Source organism: Quercus suber, unplaced genomic scaffold, assembly GCF_002906115.3.
Source record: "Quercus suber isolate HL8 unplaced genomic scaffold, Cork oak 2.0 scaffold_420, whole genome shotgun sequence".
NCBI classification, from domain to species: Eukaryota; Viridiplantae; Streptophyta; class Magnoliopsida; order Fagales; family Fagaceae; genus Quercus; species Quercus suber.
In genome coordinates, this window is record NW_027069871.1 from 128,462 (window position 1) to 143,092 (window position 14,631).

Here is a 14,631-nt window from a genome sequence, read left to right on the forward strand (position 1 = left end):
GTACTGAAAATAGTAATAAAAGGAGTTTTCTGAACTTAGAAAATTAGTTTTTCTTGGCGCTAGAAAAAGGTGTCCACTAGTTTGTTATCTCAATCTACAAAGTGGAGGGATCAATAAATCACTATCCATGCAGCTCTTCTTGTTTGATATTGTTGAGAGCTTAATAACCAAACAATATCGTGGACCCGTCGAACTATCTCATTCTTCATCAACCATTCTTATCTTAATTTATTACGCATGTGGTATCAAGAGCTTTATGACTTGGCAATATTGTATATTTCCACTTGAAACCAATTTCCATGTGCACGCTAACTTGACTCTTGGTAGTCAAAAATTTTGAATGAAGATATTTGTGCTACTTGTGAGAAGAAATATTGCAAAAATTTAATCAAGACAAATATGGCATTATCGCAACAAATTTGATGTGGAAGAAATTTTGAGCCAATCAATGAAGACAAGTTTTTTCATGGAAGGTACATCCTTTTGTCATAGGGCTTTCATTTTACTAGTTTAGAATCTAGATATAGAGAAGATATTTGTTCAACTTGCAAGAAGAAATCTTATACCAATTAATCTGGAAAAAAATGGCACCATCCAACAAGCTTGACTTGGAAGGAACACCATTTTTTTAGTTATAACTTAATTGGGGGGTTAACCAAAGACCAGCGGGGGTTGTAAATTTTTGTATGGATAAATGGAGGAAAGGTAAGGCTGACTCAATAAGAGTTGAGGGCTAAGGCGATAATATGAGTGAGTTATTTTTTATATATTTATATATTAAAGACAAGGCGAGAACTTTGGAACATATAAAATGTTTAATTTTTTGTACTCTGTTTCTTTGGGCTCGTATTTGGGGGTGTACGAACTGTACTGCTGTAGCTGATTTTTTAGTTTCTATTTCTTTTAGCTCTTGATCTTCTTGTATTTGTTTCATTGTTCAAAGTGTTCACCATCATGAACATGATGTTCAATTTTTTCAATAAAAGTCTTATTACCTATCAAATATATATATATAATCTTCTTTAGAATTGATAATATGACAATTTCTTCTTTATATTTCTTTGTACATAACTGGTTATATGTATGGTTTTATTAATTTTAAATTTGAAAATTTTCCAATTTTATTAATATATTAAAAAATAAATAAATTGTACCAATACATGATTTTGGATTAGAACCTAGTGTGTGTGTGTATATATTAGTATATCAATTGGATTTTCTTTATTCATAAGACTTCTTTTAAAACTATAGTTCTTAAAACTAAATTTAAACTATCAATATCAGATTAAATTTAAAGTGTATAACAATATAATTCGATTTATCAAATACGCTATTATAGTTTCTTTGAGTAATAGAATCACTCAATAATCTCAATCTTCATAAGCAAGAAATCATGGAATAATCTTTTACATTAGATTTGGGGTGACATCTTTAATCCTTCAATCATAGAAGAATAGTGAAGTTGAAATGGGTGAGTCAATACTAGCATGCCAACTTAGCCCGTCAAGGGTGAAAAGCCCTTGGATTACCCAGTAACTGGTTTTGGCGGGTGGGGTTAGTTGCCCGTAGGAGTTTGATTAACAGTGAGGATTGTTATACAGTATACTCTGCGACGTGCAACTAATCTGAGTAAAGTTCTCCTATGTCATTAAAAAAAAATACTAGCATGCCAACTTGCAAGGAGAGTTGGTACAGGCTTTCCTTTCAAAATCATGATTCCACGCACAGCCAACTATTGACTCTTGCTAGCCAAGAGTCATGAAAGAAGAAAAGTCTAGAACAAATTAATCAAGACAAGGATGGAATCATCAAACAAGTTGTCATGGAATTCAGTCCATAGTCTTGAAAGTAGATATTTGTGCAACTTGCATGAAGAAAATTTTAATTTTCCACATAGAAGAGCTGCCAAATTTACCTTAGAATTAGTCAATGTAGAATCCTAGAGCAAGTTCCATAAAATTTAGGAAGGAGAATCAGAGTGAAACAGAGACTGAAGTTTCAGATTGATAAACAGAACTAATGAAATGCGGTAGGTTGAATGCTTCAGGGAGGATAAGGAAAACCCATGGAGGAAAACATGGGTAACCAACATACATTGAGTGAAAATGACTTGAGAAAGTGGTGATACTAAATGAATAAATGCCAAGTGCCAACCTCCACGCTTTTGGAACTAAGGCTTTGCTATTGTCGTTGTCTTTGTTTTATGGGATACAAGAACTGGGTACCTGAGGTTGTCCCTCTTTCTCTCTTTAGTAGTAATGCATATTGGGTTCTCATTAGTACCACAATTGAGAGTTTCATTGAACAGTGAACAAAGCAAAGTGACAAGCTAGTACATTATAGAGTGATTAATTATTTTCTACAATTGTACCACAATTTTTTTTTTCTTTAAAAAGGAGCTCATTATGATTACTTTCAGTGATTAATTAGAGCACTCCATCCTTTATGACGATGAAAAAGACTATCAATTTTTCTTAATAAGTAATTAATCAGAAATTTTTTTTTTTTAGTAAGAAGAGATCCCTTTTGCATACACAAAAATAAAAAATTGGGGGGTTATTTTATAGAAAATGAAACAAATTTATTGATCATGTAAACCAGGTACATCATATACTAAAAGTCCCTCTAGAATCAATATATAAAAGAATTAGAAAACTGTTGTAAACATAATTATTTGTTGGGATTGGGAATGTTCTCAACCGTCTTTGTTCAGAATGGGAAACCAGATACATCATCCACAAGAGCCTCTACCAATAGAGACATTAGATTTTCGCTTTTATCGGTACAGAAAATTATTTTCTAAGAACCTTAGTATATTGTGTTCTCAAATATTGTTCCACATTTCTCATGTAAAATTGTAGCATTACTCTTTGTGGGAGAGAGAAGAAATCAAACTTTTTTTTTCCTGATCCTGAATACAATGGTAGCAGCTGAGTACTTATAATTTTCAGGTAAACTGCTTACTCTAAACAATCACCATGTTAAATGCTCCTAACTTAGAATTTCTTCATTATTTATTTATTTATTTGTATTTCTTGTTTTGGGATTTTCATAAGAATTAAGCTCATGATCGCCCTTCATAACATCCTTTAAGCTTTAACAGCCATCCACCAATACTTTTGGAGTTATCTTTGAAATCTATATTTAATCAGCAATCAATATCAATATCAATTAATAGTCATATATATATAAAAGCAGAGACCTCATGCGGGAGAGTATGAGATTTTGCCAAGTGGAGCCTTTTATGGTTAGCTCTTTTATTTAAGCCATCTAGCTTTTTTCTTTTTCTTTTTTTCTTTTTTTTTTTAAATTTTTTGGTTAAAATTTATTACACCTTATCTGTTATTACTTCTCACTCCTCTCTCTCAATTGACAATATAAGATTAAAATCATGTTTAAAGTTTCTCAATTGATTATAAATTAACGTTTAAACTTTCAAGTATGTCTCAAACGTCTCCTTAATTACACAAGCTCAATTATTTTTACCTCTTGCTAATCTGAGTTCTGACCCTTCTCATTTCCATCTCAATCTCCTCTGTTTCCCATACATTTGGTCAGACAACCAAAAAACCAATCTTTCCTGAACTATGTGGTTGAATCTCAATCTTAAAAGATTTCGTGAATGACTTTAAAGGGCCTCAATTCAACTACGGAGATGTTCTCCATGCTTGGCATGACATCAATTTCAACAGGTCCCTAAATCTCTCACTCTGTTTCTCTAAAATTAAATTGTTATGCTCTTTCTCTTTCTCATCTCCTTTTTGAGGAAAAAAAAATGATTATTACCTGTAGCATCACAAAGATTTTTGTTGCAAAATTTCAAAATTAAATGAATTTGAATTTTGGGTTTCTATGTGGTCTTTTAACATTTGGAATGATTCCAGGAATATAGGTCCAACCAAGAAGATCAACCTCAAGCCAAACAGTCGACCTGTCAAGGTAATAAGAGAACCTGCATTTGGGGTTTTTTATTTTATAAATTTATTATTGTGTAGTTAAATTCTTTAAGAAAATGGTTTGGGTTTTTTATTTTATAAATTTTTTATGGTGTAGTTAAATTCTTTAAAAAAGAAATCAGTAAGAAACTTTTTTTTGAAACAAAGAAACACAATTTCTGTTAATCTATTAATCCATATCCAGATTTTTGTAAATACAAATTGTAAGGTTGAATTTAATCAACCATCTAATTGGCTTTATTCCGTGACCAATTTGCTTGTAATTTAGCACTTAGTAACCCTGTATTTAGGTGGGAAAATTGTAAGGGTAGTGTGTGAGAAGATGTGAAGAAAAGCTCAAGAGTGTGCAAGAAAAACAGAGTCTCGAGGCTAGGACTCGCGGGTGGATCGCGACTGGCAAGCCGCGAAAGGCAGGCACGTGAGAGGCACACTAGGAAGCTGAAGGGTCGCGCCAGCTGTCACGCTACAGGACAAAAGTTCCAGGCTGTCCAGGCCGTTACGTCGCGACTGGAACTCGCGACTTGGACAAGCCGCAAGTAAACCCTGTTTGGCAAAAACTGACGTTTTGCATTCCCTTCTCACCCTACTATATATACACCCTTATACCCACTAAATTGAGAGAGCTTCCAGAGAGAATTTTGTGAGAGAAACCCTAGAGAAATACAAGATTGCCTCATCCCCAATCTTTACCTTAGAGACTCTTCAAATTCCTCTACTCTCTTCCTCTCCATTGTCATAACCTTGAGAGGCATTTTACCAAATCCTTATCTCACCACACCCACGTCTGTGAGAAGGTTCATTTGGTGCTTTGGGAAGCAGTTTGGGAAGGAATCAATATACATTGGTTGATGCTATGGTCAAGTAGCGGAATCCGGGAAGCTAGAGAAGAAATAGGTTCGGCGTAACCTCGTTGGAGCAAGAAGCTTGGAGGGCTTAGGTACTTAGGTAGATTAGGCTTGGAGGGTTTTCTGCTGTTCATGTATCCCAACTATATTGTTTAGTGGATTGTATCACCACTTGGAGGGCGGTGGAGAGGTTTTACGCCGAGGACTTCGGTTTCCTCTTCGATAACACATCGTGTGTTGTCCGTGTGTTTGCATCGTTCTTTCCTTTATCTTTACCTTATATTTACTGCTGTGGATGTGTTTATATTTGGCTTTGATTGTTCTATCAATTCTGTTATAAGCTTATTATCATATTCCGCACATTAATTGTTTGATATAAAGCTTGAATTGGTATTTTTGTAATTAGGGGTCTAAACGTTCAAAGGTGTTTCATACCCTTTTTGAACTTTCACAAATGGATCCCACAGATCGATGATTGAAGCCAAACGCATAATCTGCTCATGACATATAAAATTTGAGGAACAAATACTTCAGTGTCAAGAGGAAAGTAAAGGCTCAAATTTTTATTTTATTTTTTTGTGCAGGTAGAGTTGTCCAAGGCTCTAGGTAATTGGCAGTGATCTTAGGTCTCTGACATTAGTCATGTTAAGATTAGTGTAGGTACATAACTAGAAGTCTAATGTGGTGTATTTAATACAACATATGCGGAGGCGTATGTGTTCATGACTTTTGTTGGATGTTGAAAAAGCCACAAGATTTTCTGATGGTAGTTAATCAAGGTAAATTCATATCTGGTAGTTCAGCCAAATCCCACAAATCAAATGAATGAGTTATGATACTTCTGAGCTTCTGAAAGTGGCTTTCCTTGATAGAATACCTTTATGGACCTGAAATACATAGTCATTAATCTCCAGACCAAGAAGAACCAATTCCCAGAGTTGCAGGACTCTATAATCACTATGAATGGCAATGGAGTAAGAACTAATACTACAAAATCATATATAACTACACACCATAACTGCCAAAAAAACCCAAGCTAAGTGTCAACCTTCTATTATGTGTGGCTACTGTAGGTGAGGTTAAGTAGTGTATTAACAGTTGGTCATTATTTTGCAAGAAGTAGAACCCAACATAAATAATGTTATAGTTGGTCTTAAGTAAAAAGATTTCATCTTTTAGCCAAGTTTCTGGAGCCCTTTGCCATAAGGAAAAAATTCCTTTTGTTTTATGCCTTTTATCTATTTTTTACTGCCTATTCTCTTCCCTACTCAAAATTTTCATGTGTTTTATGGTTGCCTTAGAAATTTTCATAATTTTTTGTACTAGGTATGTTAGAGATTGCCAGATGCATATTATCAATTTTATTTTTATTAATACTTATGCTCTTTTAAAATTTTATAAATTGAAATGGTTAATCTTAGTTCTAATCCTTTCAATCTTTGAACTTTTTTATTTATTATTTATTTTACCTTTGCTTGGATCATGGTCCTCAAAGACTCAAACAAATTTCCAAATATTGCATTGTTTGCACCTATCTCACTTCAATCAGTTATGCATCAAGTATTGCTCAAGATGGAGGGTTGGCATGCCTATCCACAGAAGGTTATAAAATTAATTTTTTATCCTCTTGGCATGCCTATCTCACTTCAATTAATTTTTTATCCTCTTAAGTTTTATCAAGCAGCCTAAAAAATTAGTGTAACTACTGATTCTTTAATTTTTATATTATTATTATAGTTCTAGACTATGAAACAGATCAAATTAGAAGTTGCAACTTAGCAGATGACATTCTTTGAGTATATTTGAAAAAATTACTATCAAATTTTGTCACTACTGCTGCTTTTCTTGACTGTGAAATTCTTTATGAATCTATTAGTTCTCCAACTTGGATCATGATTGCAATAAAGTTGATCTATGAATGAAAATTCATAGTGTCCTTTTCAAAATTTTCTTTCAGGCCTTAACTACGGTGTTTGATTACTACATAGGCAATGCTTTTATAACTGATAACATATTTGCAACACTTGGATTGAAAATTCATGGTGTTAAAATTGTCCCTGGTGGGACATTTTTAGGGTATTAGTTCTTGGTATGTATTCTGTAAATTCTGGAGAAATACACAGTGAGAGTTCCAAGTAGAAGACTTGGTCTTGGTGCCAAAGGATAATTTCTTAGAGCATTTTGCCATAGATAATGTGTATTGGAAGCTTCAAGGATGCTAAAAACGCATTATAAATGAATCATTACACTACTATTAATAAGTTGAACAATAGTGAGATATCACTCTTTCATTTTCTTTATAAAGATGGTTGTGGTTAAACAAAAATATCTTCCTTCTGAACTCTATTCCATAATGATACAATGATTGAGAAATTATGTGTTGGGCATAATTTGGTGGCTTACATACAAGACTTCGCTACTCTTAGGAGTACTCTGGGGTATATTTGTTAAAAAATCAATACCATGTACCCCCTTGACAATTAGTATCTTTGTTGTAGCTAGCTGATAAAATTCAAGAAATACTTGGAGTAATTTACTTCATAATGATTTCGCAATTTAAGGGTGTGTTTGTTTCCCCATGTTGATGAAATGTGTAGTTTTGGTATTTATTTCTGAAACCATTCATTGCTAGATATGAGTTAGGCTTCTTCTCCAAAAAAGAGTTAGGTGAATACTCACAATCCAAACCAATTATGTGCTCGCTCTCTATCAAAGGATCTAAAAATAATAATTGTGCAACTTAACATAAATAATTGAATAATCATGAATTCACTCATTTAGTATAATATAATGCACACTGTTTAAATGTGTTATATTACATATCACAATACTTTGTTTTCTTAAATACAGATTAACGTTGGTATTAATTTCTTAATCATACCGTTATTATTCTCCAACTACCAATCCATATGGGGTACATTTAGAAGACTATTTAAGCGTTGTCCTTGTTACTTATATGTGTTGGAAATTGTTAATAGCCTGCACCATGGGGGTCCCATTCGTTCCAACTTCCAAACTCTCTGCATTGGATGTTAAATTAGGGCCTATCAGTGGCTCAATAGCCCTCTATTTAACATAGCGGTTTTATATTTATGTTCTCTCCTTTTTTTTTACTGAGTATGTAGTATGTACTCACCTACAAAAATCTTTCAATTAATTCTGATGCGTCTCTTGTAAGAAAATCACATTGTGCCTTAATACTATTTATTAGCGTTTACACTTTCATGACACACTGCCATCCATTAGCGTTTACACTTTCATAGCCAAGAAGAACGAAGGAAAACATCCAAAATTTGATCATTTGGTAAATTCCTGTTGAAGGGATACAACTTGGATTAGAAAATTACAAAGCAGACTCCAGGATATAGTTTTATAGAATATGGAGTAGTTTTATAAAATGGGTAGGTTTTTTTATCCATTTACGATTTTAACCTTATTTTTATGTTTAAGAATAAGGATAAGTTAATTAAATTAGGGGTATTTTTGGAAAAAAAAAAAGACAATAACTAACTTTTTGAATCCTCCTAATATATAGAGATTATCAGAGGCGGAAGTTATATTTTGAAATAGAATAACTAACTCTGATCATTTGAGAAAGAAACAAGGAAGTTATAGTTTATCAGACTCCAGGATTTGGAATGTAAGAATTGGATTTTGTTGCCAAAAATTAGGTTGTAAGATATTAAGGCCTTTTGGGGAGACGCATCATATCTGAATCCATAGTGTTTAATACTAATTGAACTTGCGTTTAGTTTATTGATTAGACGCGGACTAAAGATTTTATCATTATGAACAGTGCATAAGGCAAAAAATTTTAGTTTGTTTTTTTATTTAGATGGGTGAGTTAGATTTATTGAAACAAGAATCACAATACAAGAGGTTCAAAATAAGAAGCAACACAGAAAACACTTACCAAATATCAAAAACAGAACCTGCAATGAACTAGGCAGCAACACAGCAACAGTGAAAACAACACAAAGCAGAAATGGTGGCACCACAATCTTAGTATTTAAAGGTAGTAAAGGACACTCCCCAATCTGAACAAAGAATCTTGTTCATAAAAGTTTTCTCATTTGTTTTTTCTTTGCATGAATAAAGAAAACACATACATATATTTTTTTATAGGTCAAATGTCATATACATTTATGTATAGTTTACTCTTTCACAAATTATATGCAAATGTCATTATATAGAATTTTTAGCCAATCAAAGCCATTACATGCGAGCTTACCAATGAAACACTTGGCATACTCAAACCACTCTAATGACAACAAATACAATTCAACTAAAACATCACTCTTTGGGTAGCATGAGTTCAAGAGGTTCACATGCTTTATACAGAAAAGATAACACAATTACAACAATACAATAACAAAGGCGTCAAGCAGGGGAGAAACAACTGGTGATGTTCTGGTTGGTTGAGCACTTGAAAATCCTTGAAACATTGGCATTTGAAGCCTAACTGTAAGAAAAATAGCAATACAAATTAAAAATAAATAAAATGTAATAGAAAAATGCAAAAAAGAGAAGTGCAGGCTTACCAACTATAATTCACAGGCAAGTACAACTTGAGCAGTCAAATGTCTTTCCTATTGCAACCAAAAAAAAAAAAAAAAATTGGTAATGTGAATTATAACATTAGTAAAAGAATTTTCTACAAATTTAGAATTTTGAGTAATGGCTGTTGTCCAATTATTGCTTTATGCTACTCGCAATGATATCTATAACATTATTGATTAGTTTCAAGCTAATTGGTAAAATAGAAGCAGTTTAGTTTTAAGCAGTAGTATAAGAAAGAGGAAAAAATATAGAAGATTGAAAGATTATAGCAACTGTAAGGTTGAATTTAATCAACCATCTAATTGGCTTTATTCTGTAACCAATTTGCTTGTAATTTAGCATTTAGTAACCCTGTATTTAGGTGGGAAAATTGTAAGGGTAGTGTGTGAGAAGATGTGAAGAAAAGCTCAAGAGTGTGCAAAAAAAACAGAGTCTCGCGGCTAGGGCTCGCGGGTGGATCGCGACTGGCAAGCCGCGAAAGGTAGGCACGTGAGAGGCATACTAGGAAGCTGAAGGGGCGCGCCAGCTGTCACGCTATAGGATAAAAGTTCCAGGCTGTCCAGGCCGTTACGTCGCGACTGGAACTCGCGACTTGGACAAGTCGCGAGGTCAAGCCGCGAGTAAACCCTGTTTGGCAAAAACTGACGTTTTGCATTCCCTTCTCACCCTACTATATATACACCCTTATACCCACTAAATTGAGAGAGCTTCCAGAGAGAATTTTGTAAGAGAAACCATAGAGAAAAACAAGATTGCCTCATCCCCAATCTTTACCTTAGAGACTCTTCAAATTCCTCTACTCTCTTCCTCTCCATTGTCATATCCTTGAGAGGCCTTTTACCAAATCCTTATCTCACTACACCCACGTCTGTGAGAAGGTTCATTTGGTGCTTAGGGAAGCAGTTTGGGAAGGAACCAATATACATTGGTTGATGCTATGGTCAAGTAGCGGAATCCGGTAAGCTAGAAAAGAAAAAAGTTCGGCGTAACCTCGTTGGAGCAGGAAGCTTGGAGGGCTTAGGTACCTGGGTAGATTAGGCTTGGAGGGTCTATTGCTGTTCATGTATCCCAACTACATTTTTTAGTGGATTATTGACCGCTTGGAGGGCGGCGGAGAGGTTTTACGCCGAGGGCTTCGGTTTCCTCTTCGATAACACATCGAGTGTTGTCCTTGTGTTTGCATTTCTCTTCCCTTTATCTTTACCATTTAATTACTGTTGTGTGTGTGATTATTTATGGTTTAGATCGTTCCTCAATTCTGGTATAAGGTATTTATCAGTTTCCGCACATACGTTGTTTGTTACATAGCTTGAATTGGTATTTTTGTATTTGGGGGTCTAAACGTTCAAGGGTGTTTCATACCCATATTGAACTTTCAATTGGTATCAGAGCAGGTGCACTCTTTGTGGTTTGATTACCTGAGTGCGATCCTAGACCCCTTGGCTATGGATGCAGCTGTAAAAAAGGTCATGCTGAATTGTGGTTTAAGTGTTTGTGATAATGACTCTGTGAGTATATTTGAGGGATACTCTAATAATGAACTCTTAGAGCTAATTAAATCCAGGAAACATGCTAGGATGTTCATTCATATGCTGAAATATTTTGAAAGCAAGAACCACATTCTTCACAATAGTCTATGTGTGTCTAGCTCTTTGATTGAGAAATACAAAAGAAGAAATAGATCATTGTGTGAAAAGGTTGATAATTTGAAAAGGAAAACTCAATCTGGAATAAGCATTGATAATAACAATGAATTTTTGTTTGATGGTCAAGAATGCTTGTCTCATGCTTGTATGTTTATGCACACCTCATTGAAGGTATTTAATTCATGTCTATGGTACCTTGACAGTGGATGTTCTCGTCATATGACAGGAGATAAATCACTGTTTAAGACTCTTAAAGAGAAAGCATGTGATTATGTGACTTTTGGTGATGGGAGTCATGCTCAAGTTCTCGGGAAAGGGACGGTTGAAATACCCGGATTACCTTTGTTGAAAGAAGTTCTATACATCAAAGGATTGAAGGCAAATCTCCTAAGTATTACTCAAATATGTGATGAAGATTTTCTTGTTCAATTCTCAAAGAAGGGGTGCATAATCATTGATGAGAAAGGGATTCAAGTCTTGGAAGGAAATAGGACTACCGATAACTGCTATGGAGTAGTGCCTACGACACCTATTTCGTGTAGAAGTGCTCGTGTTGATATGCTGAAACTTTGGCATCATAGGTTTGGACATGCGAACTTCAAACAAGTATGTAAAGTCTCTAAACTTGAGGCCGTTGAGGGACTTCCAAAGTTTGGAAAGGTGGAGAAGACTATATGTGGAGTATGTCAAATGGGGAAACAAACAAAAGCAAACCATCCCAAGGTGAATGTGATTGTTACCTCACGATGTTTGGAACTTCTTCACGTAGATTTAATGGGGCCTACAAGGACTGAAAGCCTAGGGGGAAAGAGATATATTATGGTGATAGTTGATGATTTTTCAAGATACTCTTGGGTGGAATTCCTTAGAGAGAAGTCTGAAGCATGTGATAAACTCCAAAGATTATGCAAGAGATTGCAAAATGAAAAAGGGGTTCCCATAGTCAAAATCAGAAGTGATCATGGGAAGGAATTCGAGAATGCTAAATTTGAATCATTTTGTGAAGAGCATGGCATCAAGAAGGAATTTTCAGCTCCAAAGACTCCACAACAAAATGGAGTGGTCGAAAGAAAGAACCGGGTGATCCAAGAGATGGCTAGAGTCATGCTACTCAACAAAAACATACCTCAAAGGTTTTGGGCAGAAGCTGTGAACACATCTTGCCACATTTGTAATAGAATTTATTTCCGAGCGGGAACAAAGAAGACGTCATATGAAATATGGAGAGAAAAGAAACCCAAGGTGAAGTATTTCAGAGTATTTAGGAGCACATGCTATATTCTAAATGACAGGGAAAATCCGGGAAAATTTGATGCTAAGAGTGATGAAGGAATACTCCTAGGATACTCCACGAATAGCCGAGCTTATAGAGTGTACAACAAGCGCACTAAGACGGTGATGGAGTCAATCAATGTGGTCATAGATGACACCATATCTGAAAAGGAAATTGAAGATGATGGCAAGGGGCTCAAACTCAAGGAGAATGAGGATGATGATGATATGCCTTTAAGTGATGATGCTGAGAAAGTAACACCCGAAAAGGAGACCACACCTCTTGTATCAAGAAGAGAGACTAGATCAACACAGGAAGTCTCAAGTCCACTTACTCCTCCAGAAATTCAAACCCCAATTTCTCGTGATGAGGAACTCTCAACTTCCAAGAAACCCTCATCAAGAGTGACACTTAATCACCCATCAAGTAATGTTATTGGGGATGTGAACGAAGGACTTCGTTTGAGAAAAGGGCTAAAGTATACTGCTAACCATGTAACATACAACTGTTATCTTGCTCAATTTGAACCCAAAAAGGTGGAAGAAGCACTGAAGGATGAGAATTGGGTAGAGTCCATGCACCAGGAGCTACACCAATTTGTCAGAAATGATGTGTGGGAATTGGTTCCAAGGCCAGAAGATACACATGTGATCGGCACCAAGTGGATTTTTAAGAACAAAACGAATGAAGATGGTGAAGTTATCAGAAATAAGTCTAGATTGGTGGCTCAAGGGTATACTCAGGTGGAAGGCATAGATTTTGATGAATCTTTCGCTCCGGTAGCAAGATTAGAATCCATTCGGATTCTCTTATCCATAGCATGCATCATGGATTTCAAGTTGTACCAAATGGATGTAAAGAGTGCCTTCTTAAATGGCTTTCTCAATGAAGAAGTTTTCGTTGAACAACCAAAGGGGTTTGAAGATCCTCACTTTCCGGGTCATGTACTAAGACTGAAGAAAGCCTTGTATGGGTTGAAGCAGGCGCCAAGAGCATGGTATGACCGTCTCACTACCTATTTATTGGATCGTGGGTTCAAGAGAGGTCAAGCAGATCGTACATTGTTTGTTAAAAGAGATGAAAAATCCCTCCTTGTCGCTCAAGTGTACGTGGATGATATTGTATTTGGATCCACAATTGATAAACTAGCTCATGAGTTCTCGGAAGAAATGAAAAGGGAGTTTGAAATGAGTATGGTGGGAGAGTTGAACTACTTTCTAGGACTTCAAGTAAAGCAACGAAGAGATGGTATATTTATTTCTCAAGAAAAGTATGCCAAAAACCTTGTCAAAAGATTTGGTCTGGACACCAAGAAACATACAGCTACTCCCATGAATTCCTCGGCAAAGTTGAGCATAGATGCAGCCGGTGTTGACGTTGATCCAACCCTTTATCGGAGTATGATTGGCAGCCTTCTCTATCTCACAGCAAGTAGGCCGGATATTGCATTCAGTGTCGGAGTCTGTGCAAGGTTTCAAGCTGCTCCTAAAGAATCCCACTTAACAGCAGTTAAGCGAATCATTCGCTATGTAAATGGCACATCTGCATATGGGATTTGGTATACAAAAGATTCGAATGAGTGTTTGGCAGGATATTCAGATGCTGACTGGGCAGGGTGCATAGATGATAGAAAAAGTACTTCTGGAGGGTGCTTCTATCTTGGAAATAACTTGGTTTCATGGATGAGCAAAAAGCAGAATTCAGTATCGCTGTCAACGGCTGAAGCTGAATATATTGCAGCAGGAAGTTGTTGTGAACAACTGTTATGGATGCAAAAGTTATTGCATGACTATGGCATTTCTCAAGACACTATGTGTGTGTTCTGTGATAATACGAGTGCCATAAACTTGTCAAAGAATCCGGTTCAGCACTCCAAATCAAAGCATATCGAGATCCGCTATCACTTCATTCGGGATTTGGTAGAAGACAAGATAGTATGTCTAGAATTCATCAATACTAAAAATCAAAAAGCAGACATATTCACCAAACCTCTTGATGGCCCAAGGTTTGAATCATTGCGTAAGACAATTGGTGTCGGTATCATTCCTTAAACTCAATCCTCCACGATATCTTATTGTGTTTTAGTTGCTTTGTGTGGTTTGTTTTGTGTGTCTTCTGTTTGTTTATTTTTGTGTCAAATTTGCTTTGTGTCAAAAATCTAAAAAACACATAAAAATTTGAAAATCCAAAAGGTTTGATTGCTTTTTTGAGTTTTGTCTCAAAGCATGTTTTGCCTTGTACCTTTGTACTTATGGTGGTGTGCATTTAACGAGCTTAGCTTGTCTCTCATGCACTCATATCATTGTGGAAGAAATTCTGAAATCTATGTGATTGTTGTAAATAGATCTCCA

General features: G+C 35.4%; 1 protein-coding gene across 1 annotated transcript in view; it reads left to right on the top strand.

The window, feature by feature from the left end:
- Nucleotides 1-14,631, top strand: part of LOC136062485 (monothiol glutaredoxin-S15, mitochondrial-like) — a 70,757-nt gene that overhangs the window by 42,297 nt on the left and 13,829 nt on the right. The gene's annotated exons all lie outside the window — the stretch shown is intronic.